This window comes from Condylura cristata, unplaced genomic scaffold, assembly GCF_000260355.1.
Source record: "Condylura cristata isolate star-nosed mole 26May11 unplaced genomic scaffold, ConCri1.0 scaffold00004, whole genome shotgun sequence".
NCBI lineage: Eukaryota > Metazoa > Chordata > Mammalia > Eulipotyphla > Talpidae > Condylura > Condylura cristata.
The window spans coordinates 26,083,107-26,103,111 of NW_004567105.1; the positions used below are offsets into that span (position 1 = coordinate 26,083,107).

The 20,005-nt window shown below is 35.0% G+C and overlaps 1 pseudogene; it reads right to left on the reverse strand.

The window, feature by feature from the left end:
• Positions 1–20,005, reverse strand: part of LOC101629817 — a 154,973-nt pseudogene that overhangs the window by 89,560 nt on the left and 45,408 nt on the right.

Below are 20,005 nucleotides of genomic sequence, written 5' to 3' on the forward strand. Positions count from 1 at the left end.
AAAACTGAGTCATCCCTAAGTACAAGATTATATTTTCTAAACAGATTCTTTTGGTTAGGGCCTGGGTTTACTTAATCATCAGCTTTTAAATGCTTCCTTACCAAAACAACAACAACAACAATTTTTAACTGAGTCATGATATTCTTTTCATTCTCAGAAGTAGTTTCATGAGATCAGAGTAGGAGAGGCTGAAAATAGATGAATCAGATAATGGCTAACCAAAGCAGATAGCAGGAGAGCCAGGTAGCATTTAGAGTGGTGATTTCGGGTACCTGGACTTTTCTTGACTTCTTTACCTTGAAAAAGTCTGTCTTTTCATTTTCTTGATTCTTAGCAGGAGCAAAATGAACTCAACTATTCCAGTCTAAACTAAGCTTCCACTTTCCTATTGGAAGGTACTATTAATTTTCCCCTTAGAAAGATAGGTTATATAAGAGCCAAGTAAGTCAGACTCCATTGAGGACCCTAAGAATGCAAACAATGAACACAAAAAATCAATGTGAGCCCCTCTGACAGGTGAAATTAGATGTCTTATAATCTAATGACAGTTTCATAGAGCAATGTGTATTTTCAAGGTACCCTCTCTATTTTTGTGCTTCTTTATCTTTGCTTTCCTCTTTTGTTAAAAACACAATTTTGCTCTTTTGCTCACATTTCATGGGCTTGGGGACTTTCTTTTATGACCTGATCACAAAACATTGAATTGATGGCACCAGCATTGATAAGAGCAATTTAATCTGGAAGAATATACACCTTGGGGTTATTCAAAAACATACTGGCATTGATAATTTTTATTTTGAAGTTTGCCCTCCTTTGCTTTTATGTCTCATGGAATCGATACAAAAATGAAAAAAAAAAAAGACTATCAGGGTTTGCTGGAAGAAACATATACTCTCTGATGTTTGCTGTGTCTAAAGATATAGAATTGAAATATGAAGCAGAGGTATAAATTTATGAAAGAGAAATGGAAAACTAGTTAGCTATATGGTTTAAACCAGACAGGGACACAAGAAAATTACAGGCATTAAACACCTCCATTTATTAACCAGATGGATGGAACATGTTATTTCATAAAACATCTTCTGTACTTGATGTACTTTGCCAAAATGTTCATACCTCAAACTGAAAGCTAATCTTATTTTTAAGAAAGAAGAATAGAAAGATAATTCATTTCAGGTAACTTTTTTTTCTGTTGTGAAATGGAATGGCTTAGAAATGCCTGCGTGCCTGCGTCCCTATCCTGACCACACTCATTCCCAAAACAACAACCCAATTTCTTTTAACTTGCTCCACTTTTGTACAGTCTAATACAACCACATGATTTACCTATCTCATGTGCTGTTTGTTACAGATTTTCTCCTACTAAACTATGAAATTTATTAGGGCAAAGTTCCTTGTTTAGTATACTCACTGCTCTACCTACCCCAAGAGTAAAGAATAATGCTTAACACAACAAACTGAGTGAATGAATGAACAAATGGTCAATGTTAACACATATTAATCAGGACCTTTCTTCCTGCCATATAGAAATTAGTCCACTGGGAGCTGACATGATTTGTAGTATTGACTTTAACATTTAATATCTTCATTAGCTATTTGCCATATTTTACCTTCCTGTATTCATTTTGTTAACATAATTCTATAGTTTGAAAAATATCACACTTTCTGCTAGTCTCAAAGGAATTATGCAATAAGGCCAGAAACAGACTTAGGACCATATGGCAATATATGTATACTTTCTAGTTGCATTATAGTGAATAAACACTTTTTGAGTGTTTTTCACTCACAAATGTCCATTCTTTAATTCAGTAAGAGAAGGAAAAGGAAAAAAGAGTAATATGCTAATATGTATTAAGAGATCAGCAAAATCAAATTTTAAAAAGCTCAAGTAAATTTATATAAAAATAAGCGATAGATACAGAGAGAGCTGTGTCTCATTGCTGAAGTTCTGCACTTCAATATAGAGGAATGGCAAATTCTGTTTAGAAAATGATGCTCCGTGACATTTCAGTGAGTTGTCAAATCTATAACCTCCATTTTTTTGAACTGCTCCTGGAGGACAGATGCGTTTCCTGTGGGGGTTACACCTCTATGAGCAGCTAAAAAAGAAGGGCGAGCTCTCTGCACACGGCACCACTATTCACTGAAGAAGGTTATTTTCATGCTAAATCATCTGCACAAAACCATATGGATAGAAGAAAACAGACTGCTAGCCAATATAGAGCATCTCCAGAGGGTACTAGACTGGCATTAGATGCCTGCTGCTTTGTTTGCTATTTGAAGAGATACATTCCTTTGCTTGGTTCATTGAAGGAAATTGTGATTTGGGGAAATAATTCCAATCAAAAAGAAAAAAAACAACGTCTTCAAGTAAGAAACAAGTTTTTTTGTGTTATATGTTTTATGGATATTCACATTATACCAATTTCTATTCTTGTCTAATGTTATTTATTGACCTTTGTCACATAAATTACTCTCAATCCATACTATGGCCTAACTTATTCAATATGTCCTGCTCTCTCAAAATTGATATGTTAAAGAGCCAAGCCCAATATTTTCAAATATAACTATCTTTGCAGATAAGGTATTTAAAACAGTAACTTTAAATGAGATCTTGACTGTGGATCCTAATTCAATGTTACAAATGTCCTTATAAGAAATCAGATATAGGCCCTCCCTGGTGGCGCAGCAGATTAAAGCATAGCACTAAGCTAAAGCTACTTCTGCATGAGTTCGATCCCCGCCTGCCCTGGAAGTGACCACATGGCATGGCAGACCTCTCCTGACCCACCCACTGCTCCCCTCAGCAGTGTACTTCTCATCGATCTGCCTGTTCTGCTTCCCACTCTGTCTCTGGTGAAGCCTCTCGCTGCCCCTGAGCCTCTGGGCTGTACCCCAGTTCTGTATAAACAAAAAAAAAAAAAGAAATCAGATACAAAAATATATAGATAGAAGCCCATGAGAAGATGCGGGAGCAATGGTCATTTACAAGTCCAGAGAGAGGCTCCAAACAGATCCTTTTCATGCAGTCCTGCTAACATCCAGTTCTTGGCCTTTCAGCTGCCAGAACTGTGAGAAATTTAAATATCTAGTATTTAAGTTTCCTAATTGGTGGTACTTTGTATTAGCAAACTAATGCATAAGATAAAAAAAAATCTTTAATAAAATTAACGAATGAGAATAACCAGCAAATTAATAGGATAAGTGATTCCTGCACTGTTAAAATGGTAATAATCCTTTGTAAATAAACCTTTGTAGAAACCTTTGTAGCCTCTAATTAGAGACAAGGTAAATATAGTTTTAGAGAGCAAGAGTTTCATAGAAATAACAATAAAGACAAAACTACTAGAGTTTGAAATGTATTTGCCAACACACTTCATTTTTCTAATGATATCACACTTTTGAAATGTGGCTGTAGATTTCAATCTGTAGATTGGTTTGTAGACAGCACACAAATGGGATTTGAACCCAGATACTGTAATTTTAAACTTGTTCTGCTACAAAGTTACCTCTGTGTGCTATTATCATTTGTGCTCAATTTCTTTTGTGTTAATTGCCTTTAATCTACGTGGATGAGGCTCAATTTTCAACTTTTTTAACAACCTATTTTTTGCAAGCACTGAAAACATTGTAAGCCATGTAACTATACCAGTGTTACTAGGTAAGTTCTTTCGGGGTTCCAATCATGTTAAATTGTTGTTTTTATGATGACAATTCAGTTCTTAAATACTAAGAACTTGTTTTAATCTGTATCTGAAAAACTGAATGGTGGGCCCTACCTGGTGGCGCAGGAGGTTAAAGCAAAGCACTAAGAAGATACAGCCACTTCTGCAAGAGCTTGGTCCCCGCCTGCCCCGGAGGTGACCACTTGGTGTGGCAGACCTCTCCTGACCTTCCCGCTGCTCCCCTCAGCATTGTACTTCATCTATCTGCCTGTTCTGCTCCCCACTCTGTCTCTGGTGAATCCTCACACTGCCCCTGCACCTCTGGCCTGTACCCTAGTTCTGTATGCATAAATAAATAAATCTTAATTTAAAAAAATGAATGGCAAAATATATTGTTCTCTAAGAGTACTATAATGCAATACAGAAATACCTCAATTATCTAACCAGAGACACTTCACCCTCAGCATGATTACTGACACACAGGTAGTTAAGAGGTTACAACAGACTGATTACAATTTTCATTAGTTTCTAGATTATTTGTGTTTTAAAAAAGATGGTTAGATTGAGGGAATTTTAAATATGCTGATATCAAATATCCAGTTGTATCTCATGTAAGCTTATTTACAAGTTATGGAAATTGAAATAAACATTTTCATTATATTTCCTACCAAAAACATTGAAATAAATAACATTTAAAAATATGGCATGTATTGTTTCTACTTCCACAATATTTTTTAGGTATATGTTGTATCCTCTACTGATTTAAATTCCTTCAGATCAAGATTCATGTAATTCATCCTTGCAACCTCACTCTAGCTTGTTTGTAGTAGGTGTTCAATAAATTCAATTTGTGAGTGCATTAGCAAAATCAAAATAGTTTCTGTTTATCACCCAGATATTAAAATATGAAATTAGGAAAATCCACAAAATAATTTATGCATAAAAATCAGAATATTTATACCTCAGATTCTAAACAAATGAAGCACTAACATATGGTAGAGCTTTTTCATGTGTGTTAAGCAGATTTTTATATTAACTTACAAATGGTGTTTATCAATTTTTCATGGCATTAAAAGCTTTCTTCCTTAAAATTTTTGTATTTGGTCTCTAGTTTAAGAAACTAAAGTCCATCAGTCTAACTTATTTATGCCATCACCTTGGCACATAAGACTCCCCGGGGATACTTGGAAAGAAACCATTCCCTCCTGCTGTTTCAATTAACACTCTAGAACACTCATTATCTTCAGTAGAAACTATCTTTGAAACCATATCACCCTTCAGCTCAAAATATGTTTTTTTGAGTATTCAGAGGCAAAAGGTTTAGGATTTTTATTAAGAGACTCACATGGGGATGAAAATTACAAGTGAAGGAAGACCTTAGCCAAGAAATTCAGAGAAAATGGTCACAGGTCCCTCCTGCTGCTTAGCAAATAACCAAGTCCCTGTATTAGGGGACAGCTTATGGGAAAATGCTGGGTGAACACTTTGATAACTTTCCAAATGAGAGAAAATTTAGATTCCTAAGCATGGCCCTCATCAGTTGGGATTACAAGAACAATTTTCTCATTCTGGTTATACTTGAAATGAGAAATTAACAACATTTCTCTAATCTTAGCCTCCAGTCACCAGCCAACAAGGTTTACTGAATCCCATTTTTATGGTAGCCTGTGCTGCCATGCTGTGTATCAGAACAACAGAGTGAGAGAAAACAGGAGATCCCTATTAGAAGGCACTTAAGGAAGAAGTTAATTACTATACCACTTAATTATTTTATTGATCGGTACAGAGAAACAAAAATTAATATGACTAAGTGCTGCTAAAGTCACTTCCTTTTCATGATTTAGGTAGACTGCAATGAGAAAGAATCATGGGATTCTGCTCACACAAATTAGCCTTATTTTTAGGCAAGAAATACTCATGAATTTGAAAATGACACCATTTAGTGAAAGGTGACCTTATTAGGAAAATTAGCAACTACACACTGTAAAGAAATTTATGATAAAATAGTTCCAAAAATACCCCAGTTCAGCCATCACATTTTCAGGCAGAGGCTACTTGATTAAGGCAGGTAAAATCAAAGTATGACAAAATCTCAACTTTTTTTTTTTAAGATTTATTTATTTATGCATACAGAGTTGGGGTACAGGCCAGAGGTGTAGGGCTGGTGAGGGGCTTCACCAAAGACAAACTGGGGAGCAGAACAGGCAGATTGACAAAGTACACAGCTGAGGGGAGCAGTGGGTGGGTCAGGAGAGGTCTGCAGTGCCATATGGGTGGACTCAAACTCATGCTGAAGTGGCTTTAGCTTCTCAGTGCTGTGCTTTAACCCACTGCACCACCAGGGAGGGCCAAAATCTCAACTTCTTTTAAGAAAACCACTTAATAAAAAGACCTGTAAAAATTCGAATAAAATATTTTATCATTGAAAGGTGTTGGGGGGCTTTCCTTGGTGGCGCAACAGGTTAAAACACCGTATTATGAAGCTCTCCAAAACCACTGCAGCACGAGTTCCAACCCTAGCCAGGGAGCTGACCCACTTTATTATTTTATTGATCGGTACAGAGAAACAAAAATTAATATGACTAAGTGCTGCTAAAGTCACTTCGGCATGGCAGACCTCTCCTGACCTGCCTACTGCTCGCCTCAGCAGTGTACTTTCCCAATCTGCCTGTTCTGCTCCCCACTCTGTCTCTCTGATGATTCCTCTCACCCACCACACCTCTGGCCTGTACCCCAGTTCTGTAAGCATAAATAATTTTTTTAAAGGTTGTTGGGGATATGTGAGTGTGAGTGTGTATGTGTATGTGCTGTTTCCTGCAATATTATCTGTTTTTGGAAGTGCAGTGTTTTGATAAAACTATAAAGACAATGTGCAACAACTCACTGAGAAAGGGAAGCCATTTCTAGAAACATTCTGTGGTAAGCTTATTCTCCCCTAATATATTTTCCTTGCAATGATCTTTACGATTGATAAATAAGTTTCTCAATGTTCCTGAGATCAATTAGCTTCATCACTGGCAAGAAATTTATTCTACTTAAATTCTACTTGAGTGTTAACACAACAATCTCTTCTCTCTTCCTCTCTCTCCCTCTCTCCTCACTCAAATCCTCTTTCCCTCATTCTCTCCCTTCTAATCTCTACTATGCCCCTTCTGAATATTTTAAGTCAAAGGGAAAAAACTTTTACTAAAGGTAATTAAGATCTATGACAATTAATTCATTGTCAAATGTTAAGTTCTAAAAATTAGATATGGGTTAAGGTTACGTTTCTGACTATACAAGTACCTTTTATGTAAATGAAAGTTCAACACCTAAATTTCTGTATCTACAGACTAACAAATAAGAGTATTAAAGTTTATCATTAACAGGTCATGCATATACAGCTCTCTATTTTAATATAATAAAGTGAATTTTTTTTCCATTTTATGTGGAATCATGAGAGGTTAAAAAAAAAAAGCAATGGCTTCCCACTGGCAAGATCATTTCTTCTTAATATTCTACAATCATATTCCCTGGGACATTTTCTCTTGAAATATTCAGTTACTCAAAACAGAGAGTTGGGAATGGAACAGATCAGGGAGCTGAGTTGGTAAGGAAGGGAGTGGGTGGTAATTTGATTAGGAAGTCAGGACAGTCAGTTCTGAAACAAAAGTTATCTCACAAAGGAAGCACTTTAATGTACCAAAAGTAAAAAGAGGAAAACAATTATAGGTTCTGTAGTTAATATTAATGGGAGCTTTATTACTTTGATGGCAAGGTTAACTAACTTTATAAAACACTGATATCTTTTTTAAGACACATGTTTGAATTACTTTAGGACACACCTTAGGTACAGACACAGATTTAGGTGATGTAAGAAATCCATTGCATTTCTCTTTAAAGGAAAGGAAAATATTTCTTGAATTTGAATTTCTGCATCATTCATGCCAGAGCTTATTGTAAGCATTCTGAATAGGATAATATACACATAGACATGCACAGAATATTAAGAGATTTATTTATGTCTGTATGTAGGGTGTTCACTGGAAATATTCAGTATTTTCACAAATATATATTCATATTTTTCTGGGCTTATGTACACACAAAATTGAGGAAGATATGGTCCTTGAGCCAAGGAGGATACAGTTTGAAAAATAATTATAGGATAGAAACATATTCATTTTTTAGATGATTCAAATAATTCTAAAGTGCCATGGAATTAAGGAGATAAAAATAGAAATAAAATTATTCTTCATGAAGAAATAACAAAGGTTTTACTGAAGTAGTAGCCCTTGAAATGGAATTCACCATTTGAAAGTATCAACTGCATAGAGGTAATCACTGGCTAGAATTCTGTAACACTGGTTTCAGTCAGACTTGGGGGGACCCACTCCAATAGCAATGTGGAAAAAAGACAAAAAATAAAGGGCAAATTTTAGGTAAGATGAAGTAGCAGAAAGGACTTGGACTTTGGACACAGTGAATCACATTAGCAAGGACTCAGAGGAATGAGAACGTGGATATGATTTTGGAGAGTGAATAGTACAACCTGAGTGGAATGATATATTTGAAAATGGAGTAAGGAAAGCTAATTTGATCAAAATCATCCACACTGCCTCATACCAAGCTAAGGAATTCAGAATTTCTTGCTGAAGCAATGAATGAGAAAGAATACCATGTACTGTATGTAAATTCATAATAGTCATACCTTCCAAAACTAGTTCTGCCAAATTATTCAATTTCTCCATCATCCCTCAAAATAAGCAATTTATATATAACAATAAGTGAGATTTATGAGCTCTTATTTAAAAGGTGTTACTTTTACGTGACCTCTTTGTGATCATAAACAACTTTAAGAATCTCATAAAGCCACAAATTTCTTACCATGCCAAACACATATGCACATGTATACTGAAACTAAACTCTTATTTGTATTCCATTAAAAACACTTAAACTATCACCCAGTGAAAGAATGTATTTGTTTTTATAATTCCATGAACCATCAATATTTAGAAATGTATCAGAAAATGTTAAGAAAGTCAGTTGTTGAATAAAGTCATTTTTATTCTATAAATGTGATTGGTGGTAGGTAAATTAAATGATTAAAACATGTGGTAATCCCACTCCAAATTTAGAAATGTTCCATTATAAAATGGAAAGCAACAGTTGTGCCAAGTCAGCACCATCCCACAGCCATTTAAATTCCTTTATCATTTGTCTAATTTGACTAAATATTTTCTATAATATCCCCTTAATGTAAGGGACTTACTACTTAGATATAGATACAGAAGATTTAACTGTCCATCAAGTAGTATTTTAAATTTCCATAATAAAGAACATTAAAGAGATGGGGAAATGCAGGAAAAAAATCAAAGTAATACAAGAAAGCTCAAGGAAATAAAATGCACATTACTGAAATTTATTTGGAATAACAAAACTCTCCAAATAATCAATCCTGACCAAAAAAAAATAACAGTGTACTACAAAGCTATAGTAAAAGCATATTATGGCACTGAAAGATGAAATATAATTGAAAGCCCAGAAATAAACCCATCAGTACATAATATTTAATCTTTATAAAGGAAGCACGGTGTACAGTGGATAAAAGGAATGTCTATCCCATAAATGGCACTGGAAGAACTAGGGAACCATGTGCAAAATAATGAAACTGAACAATTCCCTTACAGCCTACACACAAATTAACACAAAATAGATCAAGACTTGAGTATGAGGCCTCCCTGGTGGTGCAGGGTTTAAAGTCTCAGTGCTATCAAGCTTTTGCCAGACACTACTGTATGAGTTCGACCCCAAGGCAGACCTCTCCTGTCTCACCTGCTGTTCCCCTGAGAAGTGTATTTCAGTAGATCTACCTGTTGTGCTCCCTGGTTTGTTTCTGGGCTAGACCCCAGCTCTTGTATGAATAAATAAATAAAAACAAATATTAAAAAAAAAAAGACTTGATGTAAGACTTGAAACCATAAAAGTACATTGGAGAAAGTAGGCAAATATTCTACAACATTGTAGTTCAGTGATATCTTTGAAGACTGAAACCCAACAGCTAGGGAAACAAAAGTAAATAAACAGGACTACATAAAACTTAAAAAGACTTCTTTACCAGAACAAAATAATTGCCATTAAAATGAAACAACATAGCCCTCCCTGATGGCATTAACAGGTTAGGACACAGCACTGCAAGCTGGCTGCAGCCACTTCACTGTGAGTTCAATCCCTGGCCCCGGAGGTGATCCACATGGCTGGCAGACCTCGACTTACCCGCCCACAGCTCCCCTCAGCAGTGTACTTCCTCGATCTGCCTGTTATGTTCCCCACTTTCTCTGGTGAATCCTCTGACCACCCCTGCAATTCTGGTTTGTGCCCCAGTTCTGTATGAATAAATAAATAAATCTTAAATAAAACAACATCTCACTGAATGAGATAAAATATTTGTACATCATATATCTGGCAATAAGTTAACATCCAAGATCTAAAAAGAAATCATATAACCTGACAAAAGGGGGGAGGGGAGTCCAAAAAAAAGGACAAAAGAATTAATTAGCCACATGGATGGCTTGCAGACACATGAAAAATGTTCACCATCATGAAACTCAACATAAATAAACAACCCCATCAAAAAATGGGCAGAAGAGCTAAAAAGACACTTCTCCAAAGAGGAAATCCAGATGGCCAACAAGCATATGAAAAAATGTTCAACAACACTATCAAAAGGGAGATGCAAATTAAAACCACAATGAGATACCAACTAGCAACAACAAATGTTGGCGAGGATGTGGAGAAAAAGGAACTCTCCTGCACTGCTGGTGGGAACGCAAATGAGTACAACCACTATGGAAAACTGTTTGGAGGTTCCACAAACTGCTAAACATGGAGCTTCCCTACGACCCAGCAATCCCACTCCTAGGTATCTACCCAAAAGACACAAAAACACTGATTGAAAAAGAAACCTGTACCCCCATGTTTATTGCTGCTTTATTTACAATTGGAAAAACATGGAAGCAGCCCAAATGCCCAAAAGTAGATGACAGGATTAGAAAGACGTGGTACATATATACAATGGAATATTACTCAGCAACCAAAAATAAATAAATAAATGAATAAATAAATAAATAAACACATGCCTTTTGCAACAACATGGATGGGGCTGAAAAAGATCATGCTTAGTGAAATAAGCCAGAAAAAAAAGGAAAAAAATACTGGATGGTTTCACTCATAGCAGGAGTATAACGGACCAGGGGAGAAAATAATACTAGTAATGAACAGCTATAAACCAGAGATATTTTATGGGGGTGGAGTGCAGAACGGGATCAAAAACAATGGGGGGAGGGAAATGCACTGGACTTTGGTGATGGCACATGGTGATTTGGTGATGGAAGCCCAAGGGGATTATAACTGAGATGGAAAAAAGCACAAAATGATGTAAAAGTAAACTATTATGTTATTTAAAAAATGTTCATCATCATGGAAATGCAAGTCAAGACCACAATTCCTCTCTTAGAACAGGTGGCACTTACAGGGGTCAGTATCCACAATATTTATTGGATTTAACAATCTGAAATACACATCTCATCCCTAAATGTAAAGTTTTCTTTTTTCTTTTCTGTTGAATGCTTAACCTTAAACCTCAATAGTGACAGTATCTGATCTGATCTTATATTTATAAGTAAATCAATAACATAATTCAAACAAAGACACTCAACATAGCAAAATATTCACCCATCATACTAAGATGAATTAACCATTATAGATTTGATATCTGTGCACTGGTTCGATGGTTTAAAATTCAGATTTTTATGTCATGCAAAGCAAGATAAGTAATACCTGTTCTAATGAGAGTCAACTGCTAAATCAAACTGAGAATAATAAGACAAGCCTGGTATGATAACCTTGGGCATTTTGGAGAAAGAAAGTAGTTATCTCTCCTTTTCACAATTTTGCAGAGAAGATAAGCCAGAAAGCAAGCATGACAGTTTATATTTTGCACAGAGATGATTTAATAGAAATTTAAAAAAAATAAAAATAAATAAAAAGGGGTACAATTTCCTCAAGCCATATTATATATTTGCAGATATGTCATTATTTATTTATTTATTGTTTTTATTTGAGCTCTTGAGAGTAGAGATTCTGGTTTCGTATGTTTTGTTATAAATCACTTGCACTCTAGACACACTTTATAAAATAAATAAAAAGATAAACAGGAATACAAACAGTACAAAAAACATGAAATGCATAATGACTCAACTTCTCAGTTCATGTGTGTCCTTCAATTTCCTTTAGCACTTTTTCATATTCTCGAGGTCTCTGATTAATACCTTAATCAGAGCTCTTTCCATATACCTTAATACTCACTTTAACCTTCAAATCTAGCACCTTCAAACTACCTTTCTTCACCGAAAGATCCAAGAGAGAAGAGCATATTTGATGAAACCACATATAATTACCCTCCCCCCCGGTAAGAAACACATACATTTACTTTTTTTTTTTCCCTGACAACAAGAAAGCACTGTTCCTTGGCATGATGTAAAGAACAAACTGAGGGAAAATGTATTTTGGTTGAAGTCTAAATTTTCCCACTTTACTTCTCATTTTATTCTTGAAGTGTTAGTACTGAGAAGTGATTTTACAGTGTAAACAGCTCAGTATTTCCTTCATTTCAAGCATTTTCTAATGCCCTTTTGTTGTGATTGATGAGAATTATTTGTTTTGTTTAGTGCCACATAACATGCCTGATAGATCATATATCTTAATTAAAAGAAGGTGACTAAGTGCTGTCACATAAATAGTGTTAAATCCTAAAGCCTTATAGGCACACTCATTCAATATAAACAAAAAATGATATCTGCATCAGTGATCCTGAAGGAAGTGGGATGTGGGACAGGCCGAGCAACAAAAGGAGAAGAGGAGAGAGTGAATAATTGAAAAGGAGAGGAAAGATCTTCGCTATAACAATAATTTAACCAGTAGCTTGGGAACTGACATATTCCATCACCTTCCCTATTTAGACAGAACTTCAGAATATACTTCTGGAGAATGACTTTGATCAGAAAAGACTTCTCTCATATTAAAAGGTGGATTTGCCAGCTCAATAAGTTTTATAAAATGTCAACAATAAAAAGGCAAATTGTACTAGATTAAGGAAATGAAGCTGTCAAAAACTTCCCTTTATTTCAACTATACTTGGAAGAACTTGATTTTATGCTATGTTTAAAAAGATGGTCTGAGGCCCAATAATTTCCCTATTCTCACTTTTGATGACAGATTTTTCGTGTCTGAGAGGAATGCAGTAGATGCCTTGCTACACTGAGCACCTAATGTTTCACTGCAGATATGCTTTGTTTTCATAGCTATGTCAACACAGTATCTTTATTTGTAAGCTCTGTCATACTGACGTGCTGGTGAGAAATGAATGCCTCTTCAAGAGATCGACTGTGCTCATCTCCCTGAAACACAAGTCATCTGCAGTGGCAGCAAATGGAGGAGAACCCTAACCACGAATACACAAACATGTTATCCTAGAAAAAGATCATTTTACTGATATCATTCTAAGAAAGTTGAGAAAACGAATTCAGAGAACACTCTCAGTTCAGTGAACCATTTGCTATCTTTCCTCTTTCCAGAAAAATAAAATATACATGAATGAACAATAGAAAAGCAGTCAGGTATACCAATGCTGTTTCACTGTTGAGCGATTAGCCTTCAAAGGCTCTTCAAACCTGGAAAGGTGAAAGAAATTCTTTGTTTTTGAAGAAATTCATTGAAATTACAAAGATTAAATTTAAATATATATATATATATACATGCATATACATATATATGCATATATATACACATACACACATACATAAATAAATATATATATATATATATATATATGTATGCAGAAATCAGATAAAAGACAAAACAGAAAGCATTGTATGATGCTGATTAGATGCTAGTCAGGGACAGTTACAGAAACCTAGAAGTCCCAGTTTTTTGTAAGCATGGAAAGATACTGAAGAAAACTAAATACCCCTCAAAAATACAGGAAATACAATTCTGAACCAGAGGTATAAAATATCCTGCTTGATTAATTATAAAATGTTTGGAATAAAGTAATTTCCTAAGGTAAACTACTATGTAGCCAAGATAATGTTTTTATAAGACAATATTTTCAATAATATCTGAATAAGCATAGCTATTAATAAGATCGATCTCAGTCTAAGTATTAATCTTAGCGACTGTGGAAAGTTATAGCTTATGCAGACACATATGTCCAGATGCATTTTCTTCTGTGCTATCTTCAGGGTGTTACACCAGGCTGATCTTAATCTTTAGCCATGAATATGGCATACAGGAGAAACTGACAGATGAGACCTTGAATTGACATTTTTCACCTCTAAAATAGGCTTGACCGCCCTGGCCTTTAAATGCCAGGGTCTGTGCAGGAAAGGCCAAGACACTGCTGTTAAAGACCTAGCAATACCAAGGTCCTTCCTGCTGATGAAGAAAAGTAAATAACTCATTTCTTTCAAAAATCTAGAAAACATATGTATCTGGAGTTGCACAGAATGGGCAAACACTAACCACATTTGTCCTTCAACCAAAGAGAGCCATTGTGCTTAGTGACTTAAAAAGATAGTCTTTAATCTCCAAAATATGTGTAGAGCATATTTAAGAAGAAGAAAAGTTAAATCTATGTGGCTCTATCTAGAGCTGCATAGCAGATACTGAGTAAAAGTAAGTATGAACAATTTCTCTTTCCTAGTTAAGTGATATTTTTACCAATATTTATGTGTAATATAAACCATTATTTATGTGTAATCTAAACCACAGATAGTTATAGAAACTGTTCTCATGCTTAAAGTGAAAAAAAATGTACATACATAGGAGGCAGAATCTAGTTCATAAATATTTCTATTAATATTTATAGTAATTTTTATAAATGTCCCTGAAGTTAGAAGAATAATAAATGAACATTACTTAGCTAGACTATATACTGTCCAAAATGAACTATAAGGACAGCTGCACAGGCAATTTTAAATTTATACTGCATTTGTTTTGAAATTTGAATTTAAATGAATTAGAATTTAACAATATTAAAAATCAGTTTCTAGGTTACAATAGTCATTTTGAAAACTCAATAGCCACATGTAGTCTGTAGCTGTCATATTGAGCCATGCATCCTTGAAACATATTTAAGAGTTCAAAGCGTGTTCATAAAAAATAAAGGAGGAGAGGCCCAGATGTGGTAAATGAATGCCTCAAGATTCTTTAGATCAAAAGGCAAACTCACCTAGTATCTCTTATTCTAGACTTATTATATTTCTTCTATGAAAAATTTAAATGAACTCAAAGGAGCTGACCTTAAATTTTATATACTCAAGTAATTGTTATCTAGTAATATAGAGTATTGACTATGTTACACAGCACAACTCTCAACGGGGCTCTTTATGACATATGCTGCACCTTCACAGTGCGGTTGGGAGAAAGAGTACTCTAGATTCACAATTTACTGCTTCCAAATTCAGTCAAATATTCAACTCGTCACAGATCAGTTTCCCATGATTTTGTTTCTCCTTTTTGCTGACCACTTGGCTAGAGGGTTTTATTAAGGTCCTTGTGGCAGGGTCATCCACATTCAAGAAATAAAGTGTATGTCATGCCATGCCCAGATTCTTTTTTAAAGTGTGCTTTCAGACAACTGGCCACAGGCAGAGTCACTTCAATTAACTCAACTGTAACTGATGATGGATCTCCTTCACAGTGGGATTTCTCATCCATCATAAGGCACACCCTGCCCTCTGCACAAATAATACATCATCTCAGAGCTCAGGGCCATAGGAGTGAAGAACCACACACACAAAAAAAGTGTTTTGTCAGCACAGAATAGGGCCCTAACAAACAAGCAAGAACAGAATTCTTTTCAGGTGTGAGAACATTTCCTTATGAAAATCCTCTTGTTCTATTTCCACTTCTGTTCCTTCAAACATGCTTTGTTTCTGAGTAAAATTAGGAGTCATCCTTTGCTTTCTCAGACCTTCTATCATTTCATTGAATTATCCTCTAATGCCCTGCACCGAACTGGGAACTGTCCCAATGCCCTGTCAAATCCTTTTATTTTTGTTATGAAGCAGGTTATACCTGAAGGAGATGCCCATTTGTTGCCAAACTTAATTAAGGAAAGTTGGATCTTTTAGAGCAGAGAAAACATATGAGTTGCTAAATGGCAAAGGACATTTTCTGTGTTTTTGTACAACAGTAAAACACCATGTTCTTTCTATCTAAGCCAAGAAATAGAGCACTGCTAACTGCATACTTTGTCCTTATTATTTGATCATCATTATAATCCCTTCTCTCCCCATTTAACAGGTGGGGAAATTGAGATAGTGAAAAAAAAAATGGACCTACCTAGTGCTAGGAAACAGAATTCAGAGCTAGAAATCATTAACTTTGTCAATTTTCACTGCACAGCTGAGCCACTCTAGTTTTGAAAAAGAACAGATGGTAAGTGAAGGCAAGAACTATGACGGGGCCTTCCTTTAGTAACTTGGAAGGCTGTGGTGCTATTCTGCATGCTAAATAAGAACGAGATTCCAGACATTGAAAGCAAGCCATGCTGTCCTACATGAGGTTGTAAAAATAGCTCTTTTTTGGAAAGGGTGGCCTATGCTTAAAAATACCTTTATCCTATTTTCAGAAGGGCAAATTCAAAAAATTTCTTTCTTTCTTTCTTTCTTTTTTAAATAGCGGGTAATCTTCCCAGTAGCCTGCTTAAAATAGATTACCTTAAGTAGTAGGCTACAATTAACATTTTTAGGTGAAGTTCCTTTGGATTTTCTGTCTCTTTTTGTTGTTGGTATTTACCATTTATTTCTATAGAGCATTCTGAAGAAATGTAATTCACAAATTAAGACAATCCCTTCCTCCCTGGCAAATAAATTGTATTACTTTAAGGTCCTGCCTCTGCCCCAAGAAAATGCAGGGTAAAATTTTCTTTTGCAATACATATTTGAAGACCAACTTCAGGATATTTTGCTTCTATGATGTTACTTTCCTTGCGTCTGCAATGCTTTGTCTCTTTACTCATCAGAACAGGGTGCTTTAAGCAATTCCTGCCATATTCTATCATTAATATTATTTAATTTTAATTCAGTAACTGGAATTAAGATAAAATAATTTATTGAACTGTCAACTACATATCTGTACTAACATGGCAATTGCTAGTCATATGTATCTGTGAGCACTTGAAATGTGGCAAGTTCTAATTGGGATGTACTGTAAGGTTAAAAAAAAAAACACTGAATTTTGAAGCCTTAGTACCAAAAAATGGGAAAAAAAATCTCACTAAGTGTGTTAAGTATGTATATCAAGATGATAATAATTAGGACATATTTGGTTAAATAGAATATATTTTTGAAATTAAATTAACCTAGTTTCTTTTTTCTTTTTACTTTTCAAATATAGCTATCAGAAAACTTTTAAACTATACACTTATTTCTACTGGAAAATGATATTACAGAGCAGCATTTGGAAAATTTTACTTACAAAGGCCAGTGTCAAAAATATTTTAGGTTTTATATCCATTTAATCACTTCTCAAGTTATTTTGACAATATAGCATGAAAGCATACAGCTGAAAAACATGACTTTATCAGCAGGACTATTTATGGACACTGAAATTTGAATTTTTTCTAATTTTCACATATCATAAAATAATATTCTTTTGGATTTTTTTTTTTTTTTAGAAAGGTGAAAAAGTTTCTTCCCTCATATGTCACATAAAAATGGATGAGAGATGTTTGGTCAGATTTGGACATAGTTTGCCAACCCCCATTATAGAGTATAGGTTATGGAAATTACAATGTAAAATTAGACAGAAAGGACAATTCTATCATTCACCAAAACCTGCTGTCTAAGTGAAAGAAAAACAAATTATATGTGAAATTAGAACAGAAAATAAAATTTTGAGTGGGGGTTGCAGGGGTGAAATCAAAGGTAAGGGTGCTGGAGTGATTTTTCATGTATCACAAACCATAAGAAAAAAATCCAAAGGAATTAATATCTAATGTTATTATTATTATTATTATTATTATTGTTATTATTATTATTATTATTATCATTTAAGATTTATTTATTTGTACATACAGAACTGGGGTACAGGCCAGAGGCTCAGGGGCGGTGAGAGGCTTCACCAGAGACAGAGTGGGGAGCAGAACAGGCAGATCGATGAAGTACACTGCTGAGGGGAGCAGCGGGCGGGTCAGGAGAGGTCTGCCACGCCATGTGGTCACCTACGGGGCAGGCAGGAATCGAACTCATGTGGAAGTGGCTTTAGAGTCAGTGCAGTGCCTTAACCCGCTGCGCCACCAGGGAGGGCCCTCTAATGTTATTATTTTTAAGCAATTTAAAAATGCAAGATATGATGAAGCTAGGACAGAAGATAGGAAAGAATTCACAGACATTAGCCAGTTTTTCTGCATAAGTTTCAGTTGCCTTTCACACTGGGCTGTAGGTAAATCCATTGTCGAGAATGAGATGTGTTAAAAAGCAAAGTCAATGCTTCAATAGAGCTGAATAAATGATGAGATTTGTTACTGATGGCTTCCCACCTCTCCCACCTGACCTCATACATCTTATAGTATAGTGTGGCAAGCTAACAGATCAATCACTTAAAAGTATAACAGATACTACAATATAAAGTAACAGTACACTAGAACTTAAGAACATGCAAACTTGCTTATGAGTAACTACTGATCTCATTAAAAGTTAGAATGTGAGTTAGCAGAGTTGGCTGATACCTACATTCTGACTTTCTTCTAGGTTTTCAGGTCATGTAAAATTATTGGTCATTGGGCCACCTTAATTAAAGTGCCAAGGTTTATAGTAGCAGAGATTTTTGACCATTTTCATCTATGATATCCCAAGTATTTAGAGCAGTGCTTGGCACACAATAGGCACTCAAGTATATTTTGAATAAATGAAAACTGACATATGGGAAAATCACAAGAAGAACATATTACTTAGATTGAGGTATTTAAGAAAAGTCTCCTCTGGGAAAATATTTTAGAGGCTATTCTGAATGCTATTATTCTTTTCCTATCCCCCTCTATCATTTAATCTCAATACTAACAGTGGATTATCATAACAAACTTCAACTAAAGATGCAAATTATAAATAATTATCAAATATTTGCCTTTCTTGTGACACTTACATTTCTAACATTGGTGTCTGGCAAACATTTCAAAAGAAAGACTCTCTAATGGTATAGTTTAAAGACTGTTAATAACTGAGTAGGGAAATATTTGGTTGTCATTACTCTTCTGATCAACTAAATAAAACAACTAGCTATTAGTCTCTGCATATAGGTAATGTAACTAAAAAGATGACTCATACTTTTTTTTTTTTTAATTATGGCTGGCATATATTGGGTTGTTGGAAAAGTCATGACACATTTTTGCTGGAAAGACAAAAAAATAAGTCATTACTTTTCTTACAACCCCATTTCTCCTTACTGATAAATTAATGAACTAAGCCATTATTCTGAATTCACACATCCTTTCCTCTCAATTTGCAGTCTATTTTTTCAGACTGTTTAATGAAAAAAATTATTTTTATTGGGGTAACATTGATTTACAGCATTTGCATTGAAAAGGTATAAATCCTCCCCATCACACCACACCCACAACCAAAGAACCCTTAGTCCTCCGCCACAGTCCATTGTGCTTCCCTAGTATGTTGTTCTTATCCCTTCCCCTCTCTCAACTCTCCCATGCCCACCCAAGTTTATAGTTACAGAGTGTGTTACTAGTTTGGCTTTCAATGACCTTTTGTTTCATTTCTCTATACTCTATGTGTAAGTTATTCCATCCAGTATTTCTCTCTCTTTCTGACTTATTTTGCCGAACATATTCCCTTCCAATTCATCCCTTCCAATTCCAACTATGTGGTTACAAATGGCAAGACTGTATCTTTCTTAACAATTGAATAGTATTCCACTGTGTATGTATGCTATATCTCCACGCATCTCTCGCTGTGTTTTTCTTTCTTTTTTTGGGGGGGGGCACTTCAGTTTTTCCATAGCTTGGGTACTGTAAATAGTGTTGCAATGAATATATGAATTATTACAGATACCTACAAGTGGAACTGCTCACTTAAGGCAGGGATTTTTATTCTATATCCTGTTTTGAATCATCATAAAATCTAAACTTCCTCACAAAATAAGACTTCCATTATCAGTATCTGATAAAGGATACTAGTTTACTAAGTGATTTTCTCACCTTCAAATTTTCACTTACTGTTTTATATAATCATAAGATATTCTAGTGCCTGTTCTGCTCCCCACTCTGTCTCTGGTGAAGCCTCTCACCG